This window comes from Anser anser (assembly GCF_964211835.1).
Source record: "Anser anser genome assembly, chromosome: 16".
NCBI classification, from domain to species: Eukaryota; Metazoa; Chordata; class Aves; order Anseriformes; family Anatidae; genus Anser; species Anser anser.
This window is the reverse complement of record NC_139737.1, coordinates 12,239,499-12,266,876: the sequence shown is the minus strand read 5'-3', so window position 1 is coordinate 12,266,876 and position 27,378 is coordinate 12,239,499. Positions and strand designations below refer to the sequence as shown.

Sequence of the window (27,378 nt, the reverse complement as noted above, 5' to 3'; positions counted from 1 at the left end):
GGTCTCCCAGGTCAGCATTTTTGAGTGCAAGCCTTTAATTTTTCTACACAGGAGAATAACAAGAAGTGGATGGGAATGAGCATTCACACCTTCCAGACTGCTAACTGATCTTTCCTCTGCAATTCCTGAAATAACTTGGAAGAAGTGGTTAACTGTCATCCAAGAGCTGTCTGAATACTTGAGGATCAAGAGAAACACATTAACAGTGGAACAAAATTTTGTATTCCTACACAGACTTCAAAACTTGTTTCTCAGGCAGGCAAATCAAACTAGTTTAGTCCTGAGTAGGGTACTCCTACTCTGCTGAACCTCCCTTCCATCAGGTACATTCTTCATATCCACCCAACTCAGTTTGCCAAACATATTGCAGTACCGGATCCATTAGATCAGGTAGACTGGGTCCTTGAGTTTCGACCTTAATCACACTAATGGTGTCTCTCTCCTGCTTTGGCTTTCCCTCTTAGAGAAGCAAGGAGAAATTTCTCTGCAGTTACTAATAGCGCAAAGTCAACTGGACACATCCTAACACCTCTGGAGCTGCAAGGACTGAGCAACGCTCAGGGCTACACTAACTTGCTTTGCCAGCCAAACTGCCGATTGCTCTTGACGCTAATCAGAGTTACATACACAGAGATGTTCCTGACTCTTTCCTCCTTCCCACAGGCTGCACTGCCTACACATACACAATAGACTGTAAGTACATAAGAGATCTGTGGTTTCTGTTCAATAACAGTTATCCAACAGAGGGGACATTTAGGCATAATTTTGTTTTCACCTATATTTTCTCCTCTCTAGCTCTCAAGAAAGCCCAAACCTGTCTCAGTTCCTATGGAATTCCTCATAAATGACAAACCCAAATCACTCCAAATCATTAATATTTACTAAATCCCTACTCCATTAAAGGACTTAATGTGTACTCCGACTGCAACTGGATTTCTAAGTTTCTACAAAACTTCACACAAACTATTTCTATTTCAGTATACACTCAAAGAATTTGATGGATAGAGTATCCAATGCCCCCCCCCAAAAAATACCATGTTGCTAAAGATAAGTTTAAAGATGTAACTTCTCTTAAAAGAAAAAATTAATATATTGTGTAATTTTAATATAAATAGGTCTGATGACAGATTCTATGACCCTTGCAACCTTGCCTGTTTCATCAGCCCTTGCATTTTATTTTTTTTACAGATTAATTTTTGCTTTAAATTTACCATACTTGTGAAGCTTTCCCAGCTGTCAAAGTGAGGATTACACTTCAGCTGTTTCCCCAGTTTTAATTTAATTTAGGTGAAAAAGTTCAAGTTTAATGTTAAATATGCTTACGAAAATGTCTAAGGGAAAACAGGTGTTCTGGATCACCTGTGAGGAATATGCGACAACTGAAAATCACCTTTTTCACAGTGAGCAGGTACAAAAGATGATATCAAATACTCTGCTCTCAGTCTGCACGTCAGGCATTCTAGTTTTGATAGATTCACTTTAATAACAGGACTTCAGACATATTCCATTTACACACAACCTCTGTTCAGTATACTACAGCGTACAATAAATGGCACTGTCTCTCAGCTATTACTTCGAAGGGTCTGTAAACAAATACTCTGATCATGCCCAACAATTTTACAAGGACTCATGTTCACAGAAAATTGCACAGGTGATGCTATAAAGTCCCAGAAGCAAAATAAGACAACAACAAAATATGGGGTAGGAGTCTTTAAGAGAGATTTTGCAGAGATTTTGATACAATCAGCAGAAGAGGTTGTTTTATACATGCAGAGGTAGGTGAAGTCGGAGAATGAACTGAAAAGGGATACAGTGAGAGCTTCTAGAAGTTTATTGGGAGTTGCCACTGATAAGAGATGACACTTTAGGAAGTTTGAAAGCGTCTTGTCTGAAACTCATGGCTAACCTTGTAGTAAGACTGGATAAGAATGAAAAGGATAGACCATGGAGAGCCTTAAAAGTAACAACAAGACAAGCTACATTTTTAAAGAAAGAAAAGTTAGCAGAGGAACTGCCAAATGCAAAGTGACAAGGCAATAAGCCAGAAGGATTAATTTACTAGAAGCAACAGAATTGGAATTTGGAGAGATGAATTTGCAGGAAATGAGAACAGGGAGAGAAAACTCAAGTCAATTTTATAGGCTTGGAAAAGCAGACTGGTTGCACAGTGAGCATAGGAAGGCTGAACTCTTAGAGCTCAGCAAGAGGAAAGGGTCTGTCCACCTTTTGCTAGGTGTGTCAAAAGAGAGGAGAATGTAAAGAGGGACCGAGCTTGGACCCAAAGCCATGTTAACTCATGAGCAAAAAGAGTCAGCAACTCCTCTGTTAGCACCGTTGAATACAGTATACTTTGTGTTATTAAAAAGGAATAACTTCAGAATGTGCAGGGAAAGAATCACAACATCTGAAATACGGCATAATATCAGGTTACCCTAATAGCATGGGTTTTGTTCACATCCGCAAAACAAACATACTGCAGATGGTCTTAGCCTCATCTTCACAGAAGACAGACATTGCATTACAGCTACAGACAACTGAGTCACAGTCAGAAAAGCAGCCTTAAAATCCCACCCCAACCTTACCTCAGAAATTCAAGATTCACCTCAGAAATTCAAGATTCACCTCAGAAATTCAAGATTCACCTCAGAAATTCAAGATTCACCTCAGAAATTCAAGATTCACCTCAGAAGACCCCTCCGACACCACTTCCCCAGTCCCCCTCAGCACTTGGCGCGCTGCCGTGAGCTCACTCTCCTCAGAGTGGCCCCTCCTCAGGAAGCCTCCCCTTGCAGGCCCCGCTGCCAGCACCCATATCCAGGCACCCAGTGCAGCTTTTTAAAACACGAAGCTCCACTTTAATCTGTAAATCTAGCCTCCAAGTCAGGCAGGACTGTTCCCCCACACTTCCCTGAAGCAGGGTTGGGCAGGCTGGGGGACCTGCAGGCTGCCCCTTGGCCGCAGCCTCACCTGGGCCGGCCCTGCCCCATGTTCTGGGCCCTGTGTGGGGAAGGTAGCCTGGGAGGAGAAGGGAGAGACTGAGGAAAAGCCTCTCACCTACACTGTGGAATATTGTTGACCTGGTAGTTGAAAAGTACCCTTATGTTCAAGTGTGTGTTCAGGACAATGAGTTCCCGAGCAAGACAGTGAGGAAACACAGGGTAAAGGTGCATTTGATGTGACTGCGCTTGCACAGGCACTCCTCACACTAACCCGATGAGATCGAGTGATCCACTCTACTACACAAGCATCTAGCTGCAAGATCCTTGGAAATTCAATTACTCCCCACTAATGAATTTCAGTTTAAACTAGAAATTTAATTATAGTCTTTAAATGTCCTCTTAAGTATGGACTGTGACGCCAAAACGGCACAGCAGGCTAAAACTAACAGATGTATTATTTTCACTGACTGCAGCGTAAGCTTAATATTTAGCATGTCCTAAGGTATCACCTACATGGATACTAAAGAGCTACAGGAACATGGGGGGGGGGGGGGGGGAGAAGGTCCATCTTAATACAAAACTATCCATCACAAATACAAGCACTTGGCAGCAGAACAGGGTTATTCACTAACTGAAAAAAATAATCCACAAATTGAGAGAAAAAGATACCATGCAGTGAATTTAGATACCAAGTTTGCATGTCACAGTTCTAGCCCCAGCATCACACAGCAGCTTGTAGGAAAAGTAAAACATTTGCACATGAACCAAAAGGGGGTTCTACGTCTTCATTAACTGTTAATGGGACTGGGGATTTCAGGAAGCAAACTGGAATCTTTCCACTGATCAGCTAAAAATTATCAGTGAAAAATGCAGCTGCTAGGTAGGGCAAAAGAAAAGGAAATTGAAATGAGACTGATACTGTTAGATAATGCATGTGGTATTGACCTCCTCTTTTCACAAAATGAAACCTAAACAGGAATGAAGTCCTTCCCTTCCTGAAAAGGGTCATATTGAAGCAAATAACAGCTCACACAGGAAGGATAAAATATCCCTTGTTCTACACTGCAGGCCTGTAACAATGCCACTGCTCATCTGAGTGATGCTAATTAATCTTGAGCAGACCTATCATCAGTTACTGAATCTTGCCCCTGGATTAAATGTAAACCAGCCTTGCATAAATTGAATGCCTCCTTTGAATATATAATTGAATTTGCAGAACTGTGTGCCAGGGGGGTGTTTAAATAAGTGCACAAATATGATAAAAAGGACTTCACGCCATTATATCTAATTCAGTAAGCAAAAATAATGGCAGGGCATGTTCCAATTAGTGTTTGATTTATTTATTTTAACAAATCCAATTAGTAGAATGTTTTATAAAGTCATCCAATGTCAAACTCTCACGGACTCACCAGATTAAAAAACAACACTTCTAAAAAGGGATAAAGAAACATACTGATGGGAGAAACCTCATTGGTTATCCTGTGTTTCTAGATACACACAGCAAACAACAGCATCAGGCAGTTTGATCAAGCATTTATGGCATTGCCATGGTGGGGAGGAAAGCAGAGAGCAAGAATCTCAACCATCTCATTTGTCCTCCTCCAGATCTTTCTTCTGAGGCACAAATTGTTAGCTTTCTCCCTTATTAAAAAAAATAGTAAGAAAGTAGAAATTGTGAAAGCATACATAATTCCAACCAAGGCTTTTCTCTGGAACATCACTTTTGAAACTCAATTGAAATTTAGTCCTTTAGTACAGACCATGTTAGCCTCACAAAATATGAAGAGCACAGGAAGAAACAAGTGCTCTCATGATGAGGTAGTGCTTATGAATTGTAGAGTTCCAGAAATTAAAATATCACTTAGATAATTCATGCTTGTCTATTCCAACAACATTTTTGTTTACAACACTGGAAGAGATGCATTTGGCTGATTAGGATAACTACTTCTTCTATGGGATTTATCTCAAAAATCCATTTATAACCTTTTTCAGACTGCAGACTTCACACAGTATATCCTTGAAAACTTTATTATATATTATTATGGGGGTGGGAAGGAAAGGAGAATAGAAATGTGCATGTAGTGCTTGTTCTGAGTCACTTCATTTAAGATGGGATAAATCTTTTCAAGGGATATTGAGGTTTCCTCCCCCAGAAGGAGTAGTGTTTTATGTGTCTTTTACTCTGCCCAGAAAAATTAAGACAGATGACATCAGACATATACATACATGTAACCGAAAAGGCTAACCCGAACCAGAAATCCAATCCAATTTCTGCAGACCAGATCTATTTCTAATGAGCACTGTTCAGTGACTTCAGCTCTCAACAGGCATCATGCCGAAGAGGAAGACACGTATTGAGGGACTGGCAGAGGGCACTTGTCACTTGAGATAACTTTAGTTTCAAATGTAACAGCCTGGAAGCGATATGCTTTGCATATTCTTAGGTACCTGCATAGTACAGAAAGAGAAATTTCAGAAAGGCCAACAGTAACTTAGTATCTCATTTGTCAGAACATCATCCTTTTGCCACCATGTTATCAATCTGCTGATGCAACTGGCCAATTTCAATCAATATCTCATGATTTTATTAAACTACACTTATTTTGTATTCCCAGGTTTTCAAAGAAAACAGTCTCTGCAAAAATAAGATGCTATGACTCCTTAAACTGCAGGGAAAGCTCTGATCAGGTCTTATACCTCAGTAACCAGAGGATCTCCACCAGGAGAAATTAAGGAATTGATTCCCCAGCGTATAATATGGTACAAATGCTTTACATTGGAGCTTATAACCTCTTTTCTTATGTCAATACTTTTGTCAAGAACTGAGTTCATACCTAGCAGAAATTCAGGTAAGTCACTCAACCATGAAACACAAATCCACTGAAAACCAAGCTTCTCTACCTCTGGTGCTCACAGAAGTGCGTCTCTCAAGGTATCCAGATGTTCTGGGTTTTATAAGTAAACATCAGTGATTTCTCCAGTGCCTCAAACACATTCCTTTAGTTTCTGCTGCAAGTACAATGACTTTTGTTGGCTTCCCACTGCACCTATCAGTCCTCATTGTTAAGGGATGATTCATCTGCCACTGCACAGTTCCATTTCTTTTCTTTCCATATTTCTTTTAATACATAGTTATTTGATTTTATAAGCAAAGGTGGTTTTATCTACTCTAGAAGGTGCTACTCCTGTAAGTTATTAACAACTACCTTGCTTAGGTATGGATCATTCTTGTTAGATTTAACTCAATTTCATTTATTTTGCATGGTCTGTCTCACAGCAATCTGATCTTTCAGATGGGGGAGCAGGTGGGGAAATGTGTGTTTTACTGCAATGATGAAAATAACTTCATTTTGGGATTAATATATATGTATATATAGGTTTTATTTATTTTTTAAATCAAGATAGCCATTAAAAAAAATGAATGCATCTTAGAAAAGCATTTCATTTCAACTTGAATCTCTAGTGGTTCTAAAGTAGACTCAAGATTGGAATTTTTTGCATCAGTGCTTTCAAGCACCATCAACCTATTAAGAAAGACTACAGTACTAAGGATATATGTTTTTTGAAAGTTTTTTCCAAATTTATTTGCCACGAAATTGCTATCTGTTCAAGTTTAATATTCTTTCAAAGTGCATGGGAGTAGATTTGTAGCTTATGAGCACAGTTTACAGTCACACAAAACACGTGCCTGGATACAAACACTGTGCGGATGTTCCTCACATAGAAACCCCTTGCTATGAACCCGATATTGCTGATGCTGTGTAAGAGGCCACCTAGGGTCTTTCATGATTAACCTCACCAACAATAATAGCTCGGTGTTATGAAAGAAACAGACTGAATAGTTGCAGCATAGTCTAGGAAACACCTAAAGACAAAGCATCCTCCCAGTAGTAGTTTTTTTTTTTATTTTTTATTTTTTATTTTATTTTACCAGCGCTACTCCAAAGAAATTATTGGCCTCGAATGTAGAATAAAGTCTGACAAACCTTCTCAGTTATCATCCTGATCCCATGGAACCACTCTGCTGCAAAATAAGCACTGTGGCTAGGATCCTGTTATATATCGAACAAGCATTTAAGCTGCATTTTCTGGACTTGTCAGGTTAGGCTAAGCTTTCATTCTTAACTTCATTATTATAGGCTGCTCTTTGAAAAAGCTTGCCCACATGTCTCATAATTTGAGCCCTAGACCAGCTCATACATTCATTATTAATTCTGCACCTCATAATCCACCAAAGACAAGTGAAATCACTTTAACGTATCCTAGGAGTACAACACTAAATGTCATTTGTTTAAATTGATACCTCCAAATCAAGGATGACTCATCTAACTTCACTTGCCAGAATGCGTCCTTTGTTTAACACCAAGAATATCATTTTTGCTTCTGACCACTTAGCTGTCAGTACTTCAATAGCTCAATCATTTAACATTGTTGGTCTATTGAAGTATATACATACCTATAAGCTTATCAGTATTTTTTTGGTTTTAAGCTACAGAACCAAGTCAGCTAACCCAGTGCAGTGCTAGCTTTGCAAATTCTAAGTTTAGTTTCAGTCTGCTGAAACAGAGATTTACTTACACGAAGACTTCCTTATTCCCATGTAATTAAACTTGCAAAATTAACACAGGTTTTCAAAATCATGCAAGATGCTTAAATAGAAGTTGCCTAATGACTTTTGTTATACTTCCAGCTAATCATATCTTCTTAATTCATTAGTCAAGTAGCTTTCCACACTTGAAGCAGGCTCCTGCTTTACTCACAGTATGATGAAATTAAGAATCCTTTTTTAAAATGCAAATTCATAGCACCTACTTGCCTTTATTTTTGTAGCCTAAATATAACATAACCTTTACTTTGCTTCAATTTCTGTTTTTGTTTTGTCTTTAAAGTTACAGGACCTTTTTTTCCTCCTAAAATAATGCTGCTTTGTATTCCAAAAATGATTACCTATGCTTGCTGAAGTTGTGCTTAGACATATTTGTCAGTAAAAAAAAAAAATAAAAAAATTGTGGATATTCATTGTTCCTGGAGAGACAAAAAAAAAAAAAAACAAACACATTGCTTATTCCTTCCAGCATCTGAAAACTCCTGGGTGTAATTATTCAGTATATCTAAACAGAGTTACCCAACGTTGTATTTATGGTACATTTTGACCAAATTCTACATCAGCTATTGCACTGGAGTCTTGATCAGTCAGAACACTATTCACTGCCTTCGTTTCAGCATTTACAAAATGTCACACAGAATACCTATTCAAGCTACAGAGTCATTTAAATTACGTATCTATTTGACTTTTGCCATCCACCATGGCAGCAAAAAAGCTGTCTGAAGATAGCACTCTCTAATTTATTCTATTAGGATTTATTCTATTAGGAAGCCTACCTTTCTTAATAAGCTTTTTTTTTTTTCTTCAAACTTCATATTAACGTGTTTGAACTTTAGGCAAGAAGTTGTCATTGACTGACTCATATTATGCTTGGTGATGAATGAAATACTGTCTAAAGAGATAGAATTTCAGGGACTCCAAGCGCTTCTCTAAGTGTTACCTTTCTCCCTTCTGTGTGCTACCATCCCGGTAGTGCTCCCAGGGCCCCTGTTTTGGAAGAGAGTCTCCTTGTAGCAGAGATGCTTTTTTTGAAAACAACATGGCCAGAAATCATGAAAAGAGTAGCTTAAATTAGGGTAGGAAGTCTGGTTTATTGCCAAACCAGTGAACAAGGCATACAATTAAACACTATCTGGTTGCAATCAGAGGTAACTAGAATAGATTTTTATCATTTTAGAGATGAAATTAAGCACTTATCAGACTGACATTTTCAGAAGCATTCCATTAGCTCAATGCTCTTCCCAAATGAAGTAAATTAAAATAACACTCAACTTCAGGAAAAGTCACCTCTTCTCTTTGGTAGTTCTCATCGTTAAGTCTGCAAAAGCTTCTGTAAAGCATTCTCTGAAGCTTCACTAAAACATTAGCAAAGCTAAACCCCACTAACACCTACCATAATCTAGGGACCACACCTCACTTTTGCACCCACAGAAAACTACCTACAGTATGCATAAGGACAAGAAGGTGTGTACACACAATCCGTAATCTAAGTGATTCAAAAAAATGCCAACAGTTTAAAAGTTTTCTTGTAGAATACTGTGGTGGATTGATTCTTGTTGATCAACACTGATTTTGTTAAAATTGCATCGGAAGAACACATGCACTTTAATCTCTAGCGTTGTGTGGATCTCCAAAGATTGCTCCTTGAAATTTGACCTAGCATACTTAGTATGTACTAGCTCAACTGTGCACTGGTCAAATATCAGAAATATATCTAAAAATGCATACCATCTGTTACTGAGTCACCCAATAAAATCTCATTGGCTAACGCAACGGTACTAACTTGCAATGAGTGCCACAACTGACCTATCTTGTTGAATTTAATCTCATGCTTACGGGAAGCTATTCCCAGTGTCTGGCTGCAGAAATAACTTTTACTGAAGTCTAACAATTTTTTACAGGTACAAGTTTGTAGATTCTTCAGACTGAGGTTCACAAAATACCTCGTTGCTGGCAGTTACTGTTTCAAATTACAAATGAAGTGCAGTGTCAAGGATATTTGGAGATCCGCATTTTAAACTGTTTTCAGTTAAATCATGATCTTCATTCAATGTGTCAGGAGCAAGTCAACCCCTGAAATAACAGCGGCTAGCCAGCTGCTCTGTTTTCAGGTGCCTTGGAGTCAGACTAGGGGGCAGGATGTCAAATGCTAGACTATGCAGGAGACCTTGCGAAGTTTGGTCAGCTGACTGATGACTGAGACAGTAATGATCGGCTAGATTCAAATTTTAATAACCTGTTAAGTGATTTTTACTATTGTTTTCTTAAGTTTTAAGTCCATTTATTCTCTATTTTTCACACATTTTCTCCCTTGATGCTCTCGAGTGTACCACTTGCATTGCAATATCCAGGATGTTTTTCAGAATCACAGTAAAGTGGGGCATAGCGCACCAGAAGCCTTGTTGTCCTCTGTAGCACATTGTAAACATGGGGATGATGGGAAGATTTACTTATTTTAGCCTCCAGAGTCCTCTGTGCAAACTTTTTTTTTTGTGCAAGGAGCAAAACATAGATACGTGCCAAGAATAAATAGATCCCTGCCTAACAGCACATGTGAGTTCTTGAAAATACATGGAGTTCCTTTTCTGTTTAACCAAATTTCCTACTACGGTATGTGAGCATACATGCAAAAGTGCCTCTCTAATTACAGCTATGAATCTTCCACTTACAAGATCTGACCCAGAACATGCATTTAGCAGAGCCGCAGCTGCTGTGTTCTAAACTCCGTATTAGAGAAGGACAGCAGGGGAAAGGAGAGAAAATTAAGGGCATTAACACAAATGCAGTTCTCTAAAACAGCCCATATTTTGTTAAAAAGTAGACCATCACAGCACATCTCACCACTCCGTGTTGTTCTGAAGCACCCTCAGCCAGCTGCAACCAGCAACAAATCACAGATAATCTCAAAAAAAAACGCCCATCAGCCATGTTTCGCTGGGGCTGTTCCACCAGGGGAGTACAAGGCACCTTGCCTCCATCCTCTGATGGAGGGGAAGTTATTTGCTAAGAAGAGGTTGTGAGCAGTTCAATACTATCTGCTCAGACTGAAAACTGTACAAATAGGCTAATTTTTAATGCTTTAAGTTCACTACGCATTTCATTTCGAAATGGGTTCAGGCTGTGCTACCCTTATTATATAAAACTCGACTGGTATCACACTTAGAGCAACAGAATTTGTATAGCATCATTTAAGGGCTTTTTCCTGTCTCTGGGATGTATCTTATCCAGTTTGAGGCTGAAATTTAGTTTCCATTTAATATGTATTTGATCTATAAAGAAGGATTTTCCGAATTCTCCAGTTTTATTTCCTTTTAAATATCGTCAAGTTTGAACCTGGTCAGGAAGCATCAAGTGCTTAAAGCATTTCTTCCTAAGACAGAAAAGGCACAATACGGAAGAATCTAAACGCAATCATTTCTCAGGATACTGAATGACCAAATTCTAACACAAAACCCTTTTCTGTCATATAAACTGTAATTTCAGTCATAATTTAATCCTCATTTCATTGATTTGAGACATGAATCAGGTACTCTGAGCTTTTTATCCCAAGTACACACAGGTACAACACACGCATCACACTGCAGAGCAATCGGACTTGGTGCAGCTGAGACAGCCCGGTTAAAACCAGGTTCTAAAAATTTAAGTTTAAAACATGGTTTGAAATAGCATTTAACTGACAATATGCTGATATTTCCTTTTAGTATCCTTCAAGGATTTTATAACACCTTCTACATAAGATGTAACACAAAACACTCCAAAAGTTTTGTAGCCAACCTTCCTATTGCTGTCCCTACACTGAAATAGTCCAGGCTCACAGGTGCAATTCGGATGTACAAAAACCTCATTTGATGGAATCTACTTCTGGAAATAAGGTCTTAGCATTAGTTTAAGAAAATAATTCCTTTGCTTAAAAGATTTCTCTTTACGCTAGGAGCTGAAAGACACTGTCTCTGTAGATTAGACAAACAGCTTGTGTATGATATTGTTCTATCCGCATCCCCATCAAGCCCTATAAAATACCTCTCCCACTTGATTTTGGTACAGGGAAGGGTATTTATGAGTATAGCTGCGTACAGTAGCTTCACCAGAAGCTGGCACAGGCAAGTTCATTAAAATGTAATGCATTCCCAGTGTCCCCAGGTGAAAGTGCAGATACTCAGAGGCAGACATTACAATAAGTGTCATCCTAAAGATTTCAGCTGCATAGTTAAAATTGAGAGTAAAATTTCTAATAAACTCAGTGTTCTTCAATAACGTCTTTATACAGGTCATTGTAATTTTAAAATAATTGTGCAAGAAACTGATTCATTAAATATATGATGCACAACATTACAATTGTAATATAAATTCAGAAATTAGATTCAGTTTCTGATCAAGTGAATTGGTATTAAGTATACCTATCCAATTAGAACCATACTGTAACTGTATTGATACTTCAGTTAATAACCCCACATTAGGCACTACTGCCAAAAATTAAAGTTAAATTAAGGTAATGCTTTCTCAGTGTTTTCCATATGATCCTTCTCTTAAGCTGAGGGAACCTAAAATCTTTAGGACTTCACGTGCAATCTTTAGCACATTGCCTGAAGTATGGTAATGACAAAAATAAAGCAATCTAGTCAGGTATCGCCATTTGTTATGCATGCACTTTGTAGCCTACGCGAACAAGTTTGGCGTCAGACCTTCTTTTTTACCCTAGGGTCGCATCATCGACACCTGACCAGCACATATCTGAGACAAGCAGAAGGAAAAGACAGTAAAGCATTTCGCACAACTTAAAAGCAAAAGAAAGATGAAAGCCCGTCAGACCAAAGGTCAGACAAGTGCTAGATGTCACTTGGGAAAGATGCAAGAGCAGGACAAGCACACAGTGACTCTTCCCTGAAACACCTTCCCAGCCTCAAAAGCCGCCTCGGTCACACCAGTTGCTCTTTTTCAACAAATCCGCTGATCATTTTCATAACCTACACAAACTCTGGGAATCTGCAAGCACTTGTGATGACTTCTGCAGCTTAACCATCCTCTGACAGCTTCTGGCAACTACTTTCCTGAGGATAGTCAGAAACAGAGAGGGGGCTGTTTCTGCCCTTACACAAAGCCATCCTAGCACAGGACACTGACACTGTCTTTGCAGAGATGGCATTTGCCTCGTGTGCTGAATTGGCACTCCAGTGATGAGAAAGGGATTACGATGTACTGTTTTCCCATGCAGGTGACAGTATTCGTCGGGCTGTACCCAAGAGGCATAACTGTTTTATATCCCATTCTGCACTTAGGGACAAGACAGACTTCTCACTAGGCTATCAGCCTACAGGGTTTTTTTCCCTACCTTCTAAAGAACCGTCTCACAGGAAGAAAAAAAATGGTATACTTGACTGTATTGCAGCAGTTCTAGCAGTTTAAGGCTATTTTAAGATTAGCTAATGAATAGAAACCTGACAATGAGATCCCAGCTGGAATAAAGATGTTATTTAACTACATCTGAAAACACTCATCTGTGGCAGAAACTAATAGAATTTCCCAGAACTGTGACTACAATTAATATGGACTTTAAAAAGCAATATTTAACTAGCAGTTATAATTTTATTAGCATAAAGAATAAAAAGAATCAAGGTGAAGGGACTTGGTTTCAAATTTAAAGATTATACCAGATAGAGCTGCGTAGTTCAGGTTTTGTCTTTAATGAAATCGTTCCCCTTTCCAATCCTGTTTTTTCCTCAGAGAGATTATACATCCATAAATCATCTGCATTCAACTGGAGACCAGGTGGGAACATTGACTTTACTGAACATATTTGACCTGACTTTTTATTATGTCACTGACTTCTAAAAACACTGTTCCAACTTCAGTGATGTCACTCCTCACAGAATCGCAGCAGCTCAATGCAATCTTTGCAGTGAGATTTCTCATACACGTAGAGCTAATGGACACATTTCCTTAATGGAATGTTATCATGAGCATTGAGTGAATTTGATTACACTCAACTCCGAAAACAAGAAAATGGAAACAAGACCTACTACAAAGTGACTTTTTCTTTCCCTTAAGAGTTGACAGCACCCACTGGGAACACTGTACACACGATGGCAGCAAGTTACGAAGGCCTACAAGATTATATTGTTTGAGCCGTTTGCCAGAAATAAAAATTGCATCATCTATCAGCAGATAATCCAGCCCAATTATCTGATTATCTTTTTACCTAACACTCATTGAGGAAGAAAAGAGCAAGGTATACTCAAGAGAACTATGACCAATGGCATGTCATCCACTAGTAACATCTCATTTTCTTGTCACTGTCACCAGAGACCATCTTAGCATGGCTTTTTCAGGCTGGCCAGAGGACACCATTATGAGGACAGAATAAAGCAGAACTGAAAAGAAGAAAATACGTACAAACCAGTTTCACTTTAACAGAAATTCTCAGACTGACCAAGAGTGAGGTTTCCAGAGAAAGACTTGTCTAAAAGAAAAGACTTATCTAAAACCACAGTTGTGAGGATGTTATGCTCAAACCTGCAACAGACTGTTCTCTGCTGAACACGAGAGCTGGGGATGCAACAAACAAGTTTATGTGTACCTACACAACGACAGAAAGTAAGATACTGAGTTGTCTTAGCCCATGGAAGGCACCAACACAGGCAAACCATTGTCTCTTGTCCTTGGGCCTTTTTCTACCTTGTATTTTTTCTTCTGAAAGTCAAAGTGCTGTGGCGATGATTCTGGATGTGTAACTAAGCACATAACTTGGAGACTGGTCAGTGAAGGGCTGGCCCATTAGAAAAAGGATTAATCTGGAGTGTTCAGAGCATTCAGTGATTTTCCTTTTCTTTCTGTATTTCCATAAGTAGTACCTCCTAGCCTCTGTTCTCTTGGCTTAATCATCATTATAGCCCTTCTTTGCACCTGTAACATACTCAATCTTTCTTCTAAAGGAGTACCTGAGTTGTACGGAATACTCCAGATTAAGTTGTTTTTGATCTAAATATCCTTATCTATCACCTTACACAATCACATTCCCTATTTCAGGAGCAAATCTCTCTGACTCACCTCAATCGCCTCTTATGAATGCTCCAACAGCTTCTTGTCACTTTCCACTGATTTTCCATCCTAAAGCAAAAAACTAATTAATCCCAAGATGCATGACCTTACACACTGCGATACTAAATTACATCCCATTTCTATTTCACCACATTTCAAAGTCCTAATTCCTCCAGCCTGATTAATTTATCCTCCTCCAACTGTGTTTCATTGCCTATGTTAGCACATTCCTTTATGTTGGGAGCATCAGTGTAAAAAATCTCAAGAATTATCCTTTACACCTTTAGCTAGTCCAGCACCAGTCTGATATAGTAGAAAAGTATACAAAAAGCTAATAATACCCAGGTTAGTCCCACCCTTGCACATTTAACACAATTCTTCTGTAGCAATCTAATATTTTTATGGTAATATTATAAAACCTGAGTGTTAGATCTAAGCAGCCTATCCCTAGCACTGCACCTCCAGCCCACAAACAATTTTTCAGCAACATCCAGTCAAACAGTATGTCCAGGTACTGGCTCCTTCATGAAGTCTATCTTTTAGGATCTACGCAAATGTGTTTCCAAAAACCCAGACTTTAATTTAAACCTCTATCTAGTCTTACCAATCAACATTACAAGAATCAGTAGTGATTGAAAAAAATTGTATCAGCTTGAGCCAGTCTTTCATCCATCCAGTCCCCTAGAGCTTATGATACTAAAGGTTTTGACAACTTTATTTAAGACCTTAGATAAAGGCAGCGGACTGTCATGCCATTACAGCTAAAACTGGGTAATTATTAAGCAGAATCTGATTTTCAGTACTGACAAGTTGATACAGTATTAAACAGATAGGAAAGTAATGACGAGAAACATAAGAACAAGTATACTTGCTCTATACCCTTCATTTAACAAGTTCCTATTTGATTTTCTCAAATTTAAAGTTACTGTTTTGACATGAAACATCAATAATTTATGAATTAGTAAGTTGTAAGTACTTTTACTAGTTACTATAAAATAAAGAAATAAAGCCTTCCACTCAGAAGTAGTCTCTTTGTTACAACTAAAACATTGGAAGTTTCTTCCTATCATTTGCCTATACCAAAACAAGCAAGACTTAAATATTATTAATTGAACAGTGACATATCAATGAGAAGTTTAAGTCATGTCTGATGATCATCTCCCTTTATTGGCCCACAACGCGTTTACGTGCAAGTGGAAGGGCTGTCTCTCAAGACAGTGAACTGAAAGCCTACTGTAAGGCTCCTCCACACCCAGTTTTAAACTATTAATCATATAAGATTTTCTCAGAAAGGGGAGGCATGCACATTGCACATACAAAAGCATAGGTTTTGTTTGTTCAATGTGTTGTAGGATTTTTCAATCAGCTTTGCATATTTCTAGGCTCCTGCAAAGGTCATTTAATTCTATCCATTACCATGCGATTTTCTATGACAGACCAAAAATGCTTCACCCGAGCTTTAACTCTGCAGACTTCATGAACTCTTAAGCTATTATATACGTCCACTAACCACTGCCTAACATGGTACAGTGAAAATGTTGCCAAAAGATATGCAAAACAGATTCCTGAACTAACCACTCTACCTCTTGTTAAGATCTTTGTATTAAGTTCCTTCTCTGTATGACTTAAATAAGCATGATCTGCTTGAAACCCCCAAGAACAAAGGAATGTAAAAAGACACCTTTAGATTATAAATGATTATATTCTTAATGTTTTAAATTATTAAAACTGCTGCCTTTCAGCACTGGCATTTCTGGGCAAATATAAAGTGCTTTCCAAGAGCCTTAAATCTCTTTGACTAAGATATCAATCACAGGTCTTTTCCAGAAATGTCTCCTGGAATGGATATTCATCCTTTTTCGTTTTGCCAGAGATGAAAACTATACCCAGCTGAATATGCAACTTGCCATGTACTTGTATTAACACAGCACCCCAGAGACCTAAACGATGGCCAAGAGCTGAGCAAATTCATGTTATTTTGCTGAACTCCTTCATTTCTCTGGAATTTTTAATACACCATACGCTGTCAAGTACGCACTGAGAATCTGTAATGGATTCCCTAGATAACAGATTTTGGTAATGTGCTGGGAGGCTGAGAATTAAGGATTAATCCTAGAAACCCAAATACTAGTTTAAGCCCTGTTGCTAGAATAACCCTAATTTATCTACTAAAAATTTGGTTTCCTGTAGTTTGACCAGAGAGCTCCTGCAGGAAGCCCTCACAAGAAGGAAAGGCTTTGCAGGGGAGAGCTGAAGGGTTACAGACCACCTTACTTTCAGGGTAATTTCATTTCTAAGACATGGTTTACTAAGACATGGTTTAGGTTTGACTGGTACCAGCCAAAAACAATGCTCAACTCCTTTAAGCTCATCTTTGTTTCTCATTTTTAGGCTACGTTCCTGCACTGGCCCCACACGCACCAACAGGGCATCGTGGGGCAAGAGGTCGCATAACCAGCCAGCTGCTAAGTACAAATGCTAGCATCCGTTCTCTGTACTTACATCCCAAACAGCACACCCCAGAGTTGCAGTGTTACAAATACAAGTAATTAAAAAGTGGTTTTACCTAATTTAGGACATTAAATATTTTAATTTCTCTTAAAAACAGTCATGGCATTGTTCCCACTCAAAACACATGCTTTACCTGAAGAATACAAAAGGCTCAGCAAAACCTTACTAGAAGTTCGGCACTCCACCACCTTTATCCAGCGGTCTATAAAGGGAGACAGGCTGTAAGAGTAATGTTCCACTTTCTGTGCTGCTACTCCTGGAAAACTAGGAAGTAATGGACACACTGACTCCCTTGGAGACCTCAAATGTTCACTGTGCAACAGCACACAGGCATTTTCAAGATAAATACTGCTTTTGAGGAAAGGGTTATTGTTTCTCCTTTATTGTGGGGTGTATGAAACCCTGCCTTCAAATGAAGTAAATGCTATGATCCTACACCATTCATTTACTGTTTCTTTGGACAGCTTCATTTACAACACACCAGAACACAGATTTCCATCCACAGGCGTTCCCTCCTACATCTTTTTCCTTCAAACTCCTCAAAGAAATCTCCCTAGCAGTTAACGCACCAAGCTTGCCCAATACTGCTGTTGCTCTACAGCTCGGCAAAGAGACCGTAAGCGTTGGGTTTGGCAGAACAGGCAGCTCTGCTCCCGCGTTCGACACAGCGGAGCGCAGCTGCAGGATGCGGCGTTTTTGTCTTCTGGTATAGGAGTGGATCCACGTGCACATCCTGCCATCACGCTCGCGTTCCCAAGAGAGCAACCGTTTCACGCCTGTGACTGTAAAGCTTCCACTTACAGTTCAGGTTTAAAATTCCCTGAAAGGGAAATGATGTTGGAAACATTTTCATGACGTGGGATAGATGCATCTGCAGACAATTCAAATGCATCCTTGGGTAACTTTGTTAAAATCAAGATCAATTAGCAAGTCAGCAGTTTCCGAAGTGGCAGAGTCACTTCCCCTCCAAATTTGATCTTAGCAAAGAAGCCTAAAGAACAACCAGATTTCTCTTCCAGATGGAAAAGCAGCATTTCTACAAAAGGCAATATTTTTGGTCAATATTTGCTTTCAGTTTCAATTATGTGAAAAAGGCTTTTTTCTTTTTTAATACCTTTTCACAGAAGTTATCTGACATCAAGGATAATGCTGTAATAAAATGAGTGCTAAATCTTTTCACTTCACAGTGAGAAACTTAAATACTGATAGAGTTTTAATTTGGGCTTATTTGCAGAGAACTCTACATACCAGGAAGAGCTAGCTGGAAAAATAAACGCATAAAAATAGCCAAAGAAATAAGAAGCAGGAGAGACACATGGAGAGACAAGAAATAATCATTCTGAAGGCTTCCTTTGACAACTGCTCAGTACATTACAAAAACGGAGCTTAGCCTCAGAACTGGCCTCCGATGGTGGACTTTTTGAAGAATGACTTACAGCTTTCTGTAACTCTGAGTTGAATTAATATTGCTTGAAGGGATTATCTACCACTGAAACAACTGTATTTCCTCTCCTTTCCCCTGTTAACACTGAACTGACCACAGCCCAGACCTGCCCTCCTTTCACCTGTCGCCAGAAGCGGCAGCATCAGGTTTCAGCTCCTACAGCACCTTCCGCACACCTCCGTTTTCTTTCCTATCCCAACAACATCACGCAGAAGTCAAGTCAAGAAACAAAAGCAAAGAGCAACGCTTGTGCCCCTCCCCTCCCCCTTTTTAAGCAACATTCCTAGGTTGAAAAATCACCGCTCAGATTTAATTTATGGAGCTGCAGAGTTCAGTTAAAGCAGTGCAGCTACAGAGCCAGGACAGGAGAAAAATGAGATTGCAGCAAGTTTGAAACCTGTGGCCTCGTCAGTGCTGTAAGCGAAGAAATGTTCTCACTGTACATGCGCCCTAATAAAAGCAAGGGTTTAATTGCATTTTTTCCTCCAAGTAGCCATATTAAAACTACATGTGAGGAGAGACTTAGCACTTAACTTGATAAGTGCTCCAGGGCTGTGGAAAGGATGGCTGGTATATAAAGAGCAAGACACACACTACAGTGTGAGGTTCATCCCTTCTTGCTTACTCCCAGGGAAGCATCCCACAGCTCCTACCAGCTCTAACTCCTTTTCAGCCTACACTGCTGTTCCATTCCAGCATTCATGGGGCTCATGCACAGACCCCAAAAGCAACTTTCTGCTTGCTCGTACAGACCATTTCCTTGTGTTTCTACTCTGACCAGCAAAATTTCAGTCTTCCTGAGAGATAAAGAAAATCATACAGAAAAAGATTTCTTTGTGACCACGTAAGGAAAATGATCCCTGCTTCCAACTACTGCCATTCCAGCAGAGCGGGTAGGATGTTGGTCTTGAACCCAGTACCTGGTGTGGCGTTGCACAGGAGTTCCTGCAAGTTTCTGACTTTTCCGTCTTTGAAACAGGATTAATGTCACCGAATCCCCCAGGAGCACTGCTTTAAAAAATCATAAGGTATGAAAAGCTTTCCAACAGCTCTAAGACATCAGACACAATCTCCAGCTCTGAGAAACAGGACCCAGAAGCACCAAACCCAATCTGAGCCCGCTCTGCAACTGTTCCACGATTTCCTGGCGTTTTGCTGGCTTCGCGATTCCGGCATACAGTTGCAGCACTAACCTCACACACAAACCCAGACCAGAGCTGCTTTTAATTCAGAAATCAGAATAGACTCTGGAATTTCTTGATTGTGCACCTGCCCACAAAGCTCAACCATACTCAGTAGCAACTTAAATGCAAAGCAGTCCCTAGGAGCACAGTCACTCCACGAAGACCTCTTTGCTGTACGTTTAAGCAGTGACTGACTCTAGAAACAATTTGGGGCTACAGGGGAACACAATGTACCAAAACCCAAATTTCCTGCGGATGCCTCAACCTGCTGCCTCAGATGGAGCCATCCTCTGCTCCACATGCAACATTTGCTTGCTCAAAATCTCTACGCTCTTTTCTCCCTATCCCACTTCAGACAAAGCATCTGGAACTCTCCCCCCCTCCCCTAAAACCAGATCTTAAATATCTGAAGATTCTTGAAGCTTAGTTACCAAAGGCCTGATAAAAATTTCAGCCAACAGCTGCTTTTCGCAAGAAGCACTCTGGAGACAGCCCATCGTGTGGTTCCAGGAGGAAAAGGAACAGCGTGACAGTAAAACAGCCACTTGGTTTGGTGCAGCTTCCAGAGGAGCTTACCGCATGCCACCACCACCCGCAGCTCTTCGTGTCATCTGGAAGAGAAAGCTGCAGGGGGAAATAACCACAGCCACTCCTGCCTGGTGCACTCTTCCCTGCCACCACCCCGAGCTGTGGCCATCGGGAGCAGAGATCACCTTCCTCTGCCATCTGAGCTGCTATGAGGAAAGCCAGGATTTTGTCTACGTGTGCACAATGCAGGGATACAAGAAGCTTTTGCTTCACGAGAAGCATCCTCGTGCTCAGTGCATTCAAGCAATGACTTGCTCTTGTAATTCAAGAATTCCTCAGAGGAGGATTTGATTGTTCTAGAGGAAAACAAGTGACTATCTTCCAAAGGAAAAAGCATCAGTTCCCCCCAGAGGTGGAGATAGATACGCGCCTGCTTTACATCACAGGAAACGTCAGCTAAAGCCACTGCTTCCCGGGCTGTACTGAGACAATCCGCAAGTACTGTGGAAAATATAAGATTTGACAGTTTTCTAATGCTTCCCACAAATCAAAGCATCGTTTTGAAATGCTATGTTATATTCAAAAAAAAAAAAAACAGGATCCTGGGGCAAGAGCCCCAGAATGAGCCTGGTGCAGCCCCAGCGGGGGCTGAGGAGCTGCACACACCCTCAGCACAACGGGAAGGGGCAGAGCCGGCACCCTGGCTGGGCAACCACCCCTAAGGAGCATATATTCACCCCCAGAAGAGCAGCTGCCTCCACGCAGCACATGCCACTGTGATTTTAACCCCTTCTCCAGGGCCTGCAATTGCTGGCAGGACACAGGAGACAAAGCAGCAACAGTGCAAGAGAGAACGACCAGCAAAGAGCGAACAGCTCTGCTGAACGCTCCGGGCTCCTACACGCTGAACTCTGACAATTCTGTACTCACAGCTGTGACCCTGCACATGCTACAAATGAAAGCGCAGACAAATCCTAGCTTTGAGTGATTTTTACAAAGCCTTTAAGCCAGTAAAGCTTTACCCAACTCAGGAGTCACAATATCTATTGTTTCCCCGCCCTGAAACACTTCAGAATTTGTCAATATTCAGAAAACTGTCATTCAAACCTCCTGCAGCTGCAAGTAACTGGGAAACAAAGCTGAGGGAACTGGGATTAGCTGGTTCAGGTGCTGAGGGTCTGGGGGGGCTGAAATGGAAGTGACATTCTAATAAAGACCGAGGTGAGAAATATTAAGTTTCTCTGAAGTCTCAAGGCAAACTGCATGCATTTGCAGGACTAGCTCCTGGAAAGAATAACCACTGCGCTGCTCACATCATCAGGGATTTCTGGGCCTTCCTTCCCCGCCCATACAATTGTTGCTGCAAGCCTTAACGTTATAAAACTGTTCTGATGATTTCAAGAAAGTGCCACTTACTGGAAGTGCCAAGTACTCTTAGCAGCTCAAAAAAATCTGAAATTGTTACTTTGGATCCTTCTCTTTTCTCCTGTGTAAAATTCTCCATGTAGACAAACATGAGATGAAAACCTCAGATGAGCAAAGAAAATTAATTTCTTTGCTTTGTGAACTGCATTGTTTAGACATCCTCCACAGGAGATGTTTCATTAGAAATGTCAGTCTCTCTATTCAACAGCGCAACAAGCACATACCAGATCATCTGCTGTTTTCCCAATCTGTTCCGTAAACAGCAAGCCAAACCCCAAGTCCTCAAGCTTTGCAGACCTGAACAGACCCTGAGGCACAGCCAGCAGGTAGTTTAAAGGAGAAAGTTTTTCCTGACACTGTGGAAGATAGACAACCCAAGTAATCTCGATTCCCAGACTTAAGTGACAAGAGACTGGAACAAAAGTACTACTACTGTTTCAGCACCCAAAATGAAGTTAGCGCTTCATTTGGAGCGTTTACACAGTCAAGCTTTTCCATTCATCATTCTTCATCACAGATTCAATTACCTAACAACGCTATCAGAAGGATAAGGCAGAGATGTGCAGGTTTCCCTTCAGCCTGCTAGGATTCTACTCTACTGTTTCTCAGCTGTCCCATCACCTCCATAATGCTGACACCAGAAGAATATTTAGCTCCTTGAAGCAGATGCCCTGTTTCAGTCAAACGGTTCAGCTCCTGAAACGATGAGGATAGAAAGAATGGCAAGAGTACTTTCTTTCTCTAATGTCTACCAGTTGTTCAGAGTAAGAGGAAAACCTACTGCAGCCAGGTCTCTGCTCTTCAGAGAGGCACGGGACCTTCCAACGTTACCCTTACTTGTTTGAAGAAAACAAGAAAGCGAGAATGAAATTGATTTGGAACCAACAACTAAAAGTCCCGAATTCTGGGGCTATGGCTATAGAATTTTTCTGGTAAGCCACTTAAATATTTATCTGCCCAGTCTATTTACAACATCTTCAGACCTATTTAAACGAGAACTCAATCTTTACTCGAAGCAGCCAATACAGCACTCCCAAGGCCTTTACAAAGAATGCACAATGTGCATTTACAGAAACAAAACCAGTGCCACCATGGCAACAAGTGAGCAAACAGTGTAAACTCCTTCTAAAACTGCAAAGCAATCTTGCTTCTAATTATATTGATTCCAGGTGTACAACTCTTAAATATAGTCATTCCTGGCACACACACTTTGCAGAAAGAAAACATTAAACTATGTGTACAAATATTCACAGAAAATATATTTACAGATGTGCACTTGCAATAAAAATTGAATCCGTAATACTGCCTGAGATGATTTTCATTCAGGTGGGAAATGATATGGAAATAATCAACTGTGTACAAAGCTAGGCTTGGAAATATGCACAAGCTTTGAAACAAATACCTATATTTTGAAGCAAAAATACTAAGTGCTGATATCTGTAGACAACTCCAGCTAAAAAAGCAAAACTAATCAACTAGATTTGTTTCAAAGCATATGGCTGTCAGAGCAGAGCTCTTCTCTCCTCAATTAAATATCCCTAACCACAGACACCCAGAAAACATGCAGACAGAAGGCTAACGAGATCACTTTCTCAAAAGTAAAGACTCAAGTAAAACTTTATTTGATAGTTCGTATCAGAGAGACAAAAGGAGGGAAGTCTTGGGCATTTGATTTTTTTTGTTGGTTTTATGTTTTGTTTTCAAGTAATGTTAGGAGAGCCTTACACAGAAAGGAGACGTGTTTAGCCATACTTCAGAAACAAAACAGTATTTTCTGTCCTGCATTCCAACAGAGATACACAAACCAGTAAACATTAAAAAGACCAGAAAACACTGATCCGCTCTCATAAGGAAAAAAACAACAAAGCCTTTTATGACAGCTCACTGAAGGCCTTGGAAAAGCCATTATCAATGTGACTTCAACAGGTGGCAGATCAGCACTGTACGGTCCAACATAACCCAAAACAGAAATCTCCAGGGATTTCATTGCCTTTTTTTCCTATTTGGTGAGGCCAAATAATCAGGTAAGTGAAATAGACTTTAGAGAAATAGCAACCACGACAGACATGGCCATAACATTAGCTTTGATGACCTTAAAATAAGGAATCATACCTCAAGACAAGCACTACTTTATCAGGAAGCCAAAGACAGGCTGGAGGTCTTCACTGTTAGGAAGATTTCAAAAGCCCTTCAGCTAGAAATTGCCGGTTCTACACACTCCCAACCAGCAATTTCAGTCTCAAGTGTTCCAGCCAAAAAGAACTTCTTTTTGAGCAGTTGTGTAAAAGTCCTCAGGAGGATGAGTATACTCTGCTCAAACCCTCTCCACGTAGGAAGTCAAATATCCCTATTTTTAATGTGGTGCAACTTAGCCGCTAAATACAAAGCTAATTTGAAAGGAACCATAGAAACTGTTTCAGAGCTGGAGTTACCCTTTTGGAGTGCAGCAAAAAAGCATTTGCCATGTAAGACTGCAAGCCAGAACCGAATAAATACCTTCCCACTTCTTGGCAGGGTACACATAAACAGCAACAGAAAAGCACAAACACATACCGACAGTGGTTGAAAAAGGAGAGAGTTTCTCAAAAAGGGTCACAGTGAAAGAGCTGTTAGAAGTAACTAAGTCGTTTGAAACAAAGCAAATACATTGGGAATCATTAGCATCTTTAAAACACACCAGCAACAGGAACAACCACCCACCAAACCCAAGGCGCGATATTCAGCAGAAGTAAGCACTGCAACGCGTTGTCTCTCATCCCTTCACCTTCCCACAACTGAACCAGACACCTCCCTGTCCCCTCCCAAAGCAGCAGCTAGCTGACCCGAGCCAGCTGGAGCAGGACAGAAAAGCAGTGAGTGCCGGATAATTTGGGTGCCTCGTTCCTGCCTGCTGCCGTGCTGCCAAAAGCTTACTTGAGACTACGTCCTATCTGGAATTTCTCTGAAATTGGTAAGGTGATTCAGAAATCATCAGGAGAAAGTCAGAGCAACATTGGTAAAGTTATATTGTTTTGAACGTAAGTGCAGGATTCTCAGGCTATAACTAAACCACAGGCTGTTACCCACACGTGTAAGATCCTGTTCTTACTTTTTGGTCACAGAAGACACTGACTCAGAGCCAGCTAAGGATGTCTGCCGTATCTCTAGAACCCCTATAGGCTCTCCAAAATCCCCCAAAGTACCCAGATGCAGTACATAGGTTGTTCTGCCTGTCCTAGAGCAGAGAGGCAAGTGTATGACCTCAGAAGTCTTTGCTATAACCACAACATGCAAACATATTTCTCACTGTCTTGGGATTTTAAACATGGAAATTCAGTGTGAAATTGCAAATGATTTCTACTTTTTGCATTCAAAACACCATTAGGAACAGATCTCAAATTTTCTTTTGTGGCAAACAGTTCCATTGGAGGGCTAAAGCTTGAGAGCACACTACACTTCTGGTCCTCTACTTGCAATTTATGGTAAAGCGTTTCCGCTGTCCTGTACGTAACTGAGGATAGTCATCTTCCTAGAATTACATCTGAAGAATTTTGCCCTATTTTCTTTACGTGAACAGGGAGGAAAGAAAACAGGAAAGCATTTCTTTAATTGACCAGATGAGCTTTGAACGCCAGATCTCCCAACCTATACCTCCATTAGACTGCCTTCTCTCTGTTCCCTGCAAACCACATCTTTCCCTGAAGATTCCCTGAAGACCTGCAAGAAACTACCTCCTATATTTACACTTCCCTTCCTGTAATGAGTGCTTTCCTTTTGCAGAAATGGCTGAACAGGATTTCTGCTGTAATGCCATAAAAAAGCTGAATAAACCTTAACCCAGTGCATCGTGAGAAGGTGTTTATTACATCTTGTGAACAACCACAATTTTGCGGGTTTTTGGCAGTTTGCGCTGGGAAAGGCAGTTAAACATAGCTGTTTCATCATGCCATGTGGCTGTAATTTTTTTTCTCTTTGAAGCAGGCCTTCGTACATTTCAACCATCAAAAGAAAGAGACCAAAAGGATCACGCATGGTTAATCTCTCTGCACCAGAGAACTTGCAAATTGCAATAGATGCTACTTAACAGTGAAGGTTTTCATGGCTTTTAAAGTACAAAAGCTTTTGATATCATGTTAATAATTAATAAATGACATTGTTGATGATCAGTAGGCATAACTGCATGAAGGAGGACCCCATCAAAACAGCATTCATGCTAACAATAGTCATTTGTTGGCACAGGATTTCAGAGCCTTCCTACCTTTATCCGACTAATTCAAAAAGGTACAATTTCAAGCTATCTCAGGACTCGAACGTCATTCCTCTCCAAAAAAAAAAAAGTGACCAGCCCTTCCACTCTTCTGTTTTCAGGCAGGGAGGCTGGTGGGTTAAGAAGCCGGCGGGTTTCTTTGTTTCCACAAAACGTATTTCAAGCTTCCCAACTAGCAGGAGTCTGTAACCTCTGCACCACCACCACCGGCTGCTTTACAGCTCCTGGTCTACCTATTGTAGGTTTGAACTTAGGATTTATGACACTACCTCACCCAGTCCCGGTGCTGGGTGGTGCTGCTGCTGTGCCTGGAAGCACGCAGTTCAGTCCCCGTAGCCATAGAGAATACTTACATTTCTGTGGCACATGGCACTTTGCATCACGCATTAACATCAGCTCTTTGATATTTTCTCCTTTCCCTAGTAGCTGTTTTATGTGTAATGACGTTCTGCTTGAAGTCTGCTCCAGGGGAGTGGATACTATGGGATGGATTTATACACACAAGTTCCAGAAGTAGGGCAAGGGCAGGCACCAGTTCTCACCTTTAGCTGGCAACACAGCTCCTAAAGAGACACAGAAACCCACAGAGGGGTTTCGCAGCATTTACACCGTGCTTGCAGTGGAGGCATCCATAGAAAGGGGAACTTACAGTAAATAAATCACTGGTCCCAGTTTACGTGCATATAAGCCATCAAACCGTCAGGCACACTGAAATAAGCAATGTGCTCTTTTGCTACTCTCACTGCTGGCAGAAGAGCTTGCTCCACACCTCTGGAGATATTTGACAGCCACATCTCAGCCTCCTGCTTACCTGAGCCTCACTAAAGCTCTTCAGATGGCATGGGGACTCGAGGGAGAGTTGGCAGCAGGAGCATGGCTTAAGTTACACATACTTCAAGTAGAATTTCCACAAAATATTTTTCCCTCACATTTGTAAAGGCCCATAGGGAAGACTGAGCTACTGCAGACCCTGCTCCTTCCACCAGAAGGAGGCTTCGGTACAGTTTCCTTCACTGTATGCTGGACAGGAGAGCAGCCACAAAATCCAAAGGGAAGAAGCTGCACGGAGTTCCTGGTGACAACACCCATCCTGAACGGAAAGCATGGAGGAGGAGGGCCAATTTCTCAATAGCTTAATAGTACCTACATTTTAAATACTCTTGTGGCAATGTACCTCATTACCAAAATTAATTAGAAGCTGCAGGAGGCAAAAGAGGATGAAAAGATGAAAAAGATGACGCCTCAAATGAAACATTTCAACCGTCAGAAAGATGCAACGGATGCTGTTGGTTATTGGGAAGGACAAACCTGCCTCGGCTCCAGCAAAGCGAGGATGTGTTCTGTCACAGCCAGAAGTGAGACAGAGCCAACAGCGAGCATCTCTCCGGAGAGCAGAGGGCCTGCAGCACATCTAGCTCGGGACATCACGCTGAGACGCAGCAACTCAGCCAGGTAGGTCG

The 27,378-nt window shown here is 40.6% G+C and overlaps 1 protein-coding gene across 28 annotated transcripts in view; it reads right to left on the bottom strand.

The window, feature by feature from the left end:
- Positions 1-27,378, bottom strand: part of PTPRT (protein tyrosine phosphatase receptor type T) — a 572,020-nt gene that overhangs the window by 333,755 nt on the left and 210,887 nt on the right. The window contains exon 2 of one of the 28 annotated variants that reach the window (XM_083801730.1): positions 14,590-14,649. The exons of 26 other annotated variants lie outside the window; for them this stretch is intronic. The gene's annotated coding sequence lies outside the window, so the exon portion shown is untranslated. Of the gene's footprint in view, positions 1-14,589; positions 15,563-27,378 lie in introns of those variants that run through there. One more of the 28 variants, XM_083801731.1, reaches the window with a different exon arrangement.